This window comes from Onychostoma macrolepis, chromosome 16 (genome assembly GCF_012432095.1).
Source record: "Onychostoma macrolepis isolate SWU-2019 chromosome 16, ASM1243209v1, whole genome shotgun sequence".
Taxonomy (NCBI): Eukaryota; Metazoa; Chordata; class Actinopteri; order Cypriniformes; family Cyprinidae; genus Onychostoma; species Onychostoma macrolepis.
Window position 1 is genome coordinate 5,379,263 of NC_081170.1, and position 3,958 is coordinate 5,383,220.

At 31.9% G+C, this 3,958-nt stretch overlaps 1 long non-coding RNA gene across 1 annotated transcript; it reads left to right on the plus strand.

The window, feature by feature from the left end:
* The first annotated feature begins 224 nt into the window (after positions 1 to 224).
* LOC131521176 (uncharacterized) lies at positions 225 to 1,321 on the plus strand. The gene is made up of 3 exons (XR_009266220.1): positions 225 to 303; positions 457 to 523; positions 977 to 1,321. It is a non-coding gene; the product is annotated as an uncharacterized LOC131521176 (long non-coding RNA).
* Positions 1,322 to 3,958: the final 2,637 nt, after the last annotated feature.

Sequence of the window (3,958 nt, forward strand, 5' to 3'; positions counted from 1 at the left end):
CTAATTACTTTTAAATATTAAGGTTTTTATTTTATTTAATGATTAATGGTAAAATCATTATTATATTTATAGGCATCTAACAACCATTTCCTAAAGATTCACTGCAGCACTGCAGATTTCATGTATGAGCTGGCATTGTCTAAATATAAAATTAAAAAAAATGTATGAAAGTGTTAAAGGTGGTATTTGAAATGTTTTCCCCTGTTTCTCACATCAGCCGAAACGCCTGCTTACCACACACTACAAAACATCTGCAACAATAAGCCATCGTCACCAATGTACTTGCAATCAAATGGCTATTCGGTTAGTACATGCATCAGTGGATACATTAATCACTTGAAAAATTAAAGGTTTTTATAATTGTCTGTACATTCTGTCTCTAGAACAATGACCATGAACAATTTGTTTCATTTGTTTACTGAGCTAATTTACTTACATGACTTTTTAATATTAAAGGAACGGAGAACAACGGATTGTCTATGTTAATGATTATGATGAAGATGAACAGATGCCTGTTGTACAGGTAATAGTATATTCAATTCAAGTTTAAATCAATTCAAGTTTATTTGTATAGCGCTTTTCACGATGCAAATCGTTGCATAGCAGCTTAACAGAAAATTAAAGTTTCCACATTATATTTAGTAATAGCTTATCAGTGGTGACTATCTCAAGTATATATCCCAAATATTTCCTTAATAAACAGTGAAGTATGTTTTAAAATTAGCTTAATAGGAATTTAACTGAGAGATGTCACATATACACTGCAATATATAGGCCTATATGAATTGTACAGACATTTCCATTAACCCTAAAACACAATACAATGCAGTGCAAATTCAAAATGCCTAGTAAAAATAAATACCAAAAAAAAATTTCAATGTCCTTTATTTAAAACCAAATAATGCCATATGTTTTATCAGTATGCTAATCTGTATGACTATGAAAATCAAACCACCCTGTTTTCTTTATCTTTCAGTATTCGCAGAACCCTGCAAATCTGATACAAGCATTCTTCCATGGTGAGCAACCTAATGTTCCAAGACATTCTTGCCGGAGAGTAGTGCAGAAGAATGGCCAATTTGTTTATGATGAAGAAGTCATATACTACAAATAAGATCAGTTGGAAACATGGCACCTAATAATTCAGCAACTGATTGCTTTGTCTCCATGATGATTTAAATGTTAATTCATTTACTTTCTTTACATATGTTTATCATAATTGTAACATGATTATTACTATAATTCTGTTTTACGTCTAAAAGATCAGCACTTTGTCTCTTAACAATCATCAAATAACCTTAATTTAAAGTACTTGTCAGGCTTCTGTACCATGCTATTTGCTGGTTTTAGCTATTTGCTATTTGCTTGTTTGACAGTAATCAGAGGTGAAAGTTAATAAATACTCATCAAACTTAGTTGTTTGTATGTTTATTATAATTGATGTTTTATTTCCCTCAGTAAATTAAGTGTTGTAGCATTTTCTTTAATTTTTTTTCCTGTTTTTGTTTTTTGCCATCCATCTGAATGTCTTAGTTTTCTTGGTCCCATGGTATAGCATAATAAATGACGGTATATTAAGGACAGAACAGAGACATTTAACAACATGGTTTGTTTAATTAAAACGTTACTTTCAGTTGCTTCAATTATGGTTTTTATGCGTACTGAAAAAAGGAGGTAAATAAAGTACTTCCAACATAACAGTATTTATTTTTGCTCTTTTCGCCTGCATTGCATTTAAGTTTGAGCACCATGTTGTGTTGATCAACACATGATTTCATGTTGCCTTTTTATTGGCTAGTCAGTAGATGTAGATTGTAGCAGCAAACACACTGTGAGATGGTTATCCTAAAATTCTAACAGTGCCATAAAATGATCGCAGGCTATCTTTGTTTGCAAGACCAAAGTTGTCTTTGAACCTCTTTCACAGTACAATGTAAGACCACCGATTAGGAACCATGACCACAGAAATCACCACAATTGTTTCACGTTGGTCATCTTTCATCTGGGGCAGCCTAAACCCATACAGTGTATACAGGGCATAAGACACACACACACATACACACACACACACACACACACACCTTTGTTTTTGTGAAATGTGGGGACATCCCATAGGCGTAATGGTTTTTATACTGTACAAACTGTATTTTCTATCGCCCTACACCAACTCTACACCTAACAGGAAACTTTCTGCTATTTCAGATTTTCAATACACTCCATTCTGTGTGATTTATAAGTGTTTTGAAAAGTGGGGACATGGGGTAATGTCCTGAAAAGTCACCTTCTCCTTGTAATACCTATGTCATACCCTCGTCATTATACAAATTTATGTACTCATTTGTCACAAAAACGCACGCACGCACGCACACACACACACTAGGGATGTGCATCTCCATAACTGAGGCCGATGCGATACGCAACTCGATGCATAGCAAACACTGTAAAAAAAACAACAACTAATTTTACAGAAAATAACCCTAATTTTTTTTACAGTAGTTTTCTGTTTTTTTTTTTTTCAAATTACATTCAAAACTTAGTTTAATTACAAACAATATCTGTAAATTAACAACTTGACTGCTATTTTAAGTATTATTCCATTAATGACAAATTACAGTAATTCTCATTTTTATACAAAAACATTATTGGATTATTTATACAGTATTTTTTCAGTTTTCTTAAATTATGTACAAATTTACGTAAAATTACAAAAATAATCTGCAATTAAAAAATGTACGTAGTTCATTATATTAAAGGTTTATCTCTATTCTATCAATTTAATGTTCTTTTTTGTAATTTTAAAGTAAATCTTATTGGTTTTATATTTAGGTCTATTTTTACATTCAAACTGTAATTTTATATAGAATATAAAATCAGCCTTAAAATCCACAAATCATGTAACCGTGCAATAAAAAATGTATTGCATTAAAAATGTTTTATTTTTATAAAGAAAAAAAATCAGTGAGTGTATAAAGTACAGTCTAATGTTATAAGAGAAATGTAACAGACAGACACGTGTAATCACAAGAATTTATTGCAGAAATGTCAAAAAGCAGTACCACAGTACAGTAGTTCAAATGACGATGTGTTGCAGTTGTGGTCCTCTCTGACGGAATATAATAGTTTAGTCCCAGGAGCAGGGCATAATTTAAGTTGTTAAACGCTTAAAATACTCTCCCGGGGCCTGTTCCATGATGGTAGATGAACAAATTCAGAGTTACAAGATAAGTTTTGAGTTGACAAAACCAAACCACTCCAATCTAGCTTTGTTGGTACCATGAAGCTGATAATCAACTTCCTCTGTCAACTCCCGCTTGATCCTGAGTTAATGGAGTGTGCGCACATGAATGTGTGACATCAGCTGCGAACAGCCAATCACAACACAGAGCAAGTGTGATTCACTTCTCGCGAGAGAGCCAGCGAGATTCAAAACTCTTTTGTTAAAAGGTTAAGAGATTAAAGAATATGAGGAAATTTAACGCATTTCCACTGAAGTACTTGTCCATGAAAGAGGACACATGAAGGAAATTATCTTGCTCTATCAGTGCAGTCAAAAGCGAAACTTGTGAAGTTAGTTTATACAGTTGATAATATAGCGATAGAGACTCGAACATGTAAGGTCACACGTAGCCATTTTTAAAGTGTTATCTATTGATTCTATCACATATTTATATTACATATGATCTGTATATATTAATATTCATTTAAAATAAATGCTTTATAATAATTGTTAAACTAAAAGTGTTTGTGTGTAGTAATAATAACATAAATCAAATTATAATTATATAAATCATATGTAAATTGTAATTATCATTAAAGCCAGACAATTGTGTTGTGTATATATATATATATATATATATATATATATATATATATATATATATATATATATATATAAAACCGTCGGGTGGGCACTCAAATGACCGGCCATCACACCTGACTCACACACCACCGTGAGGAG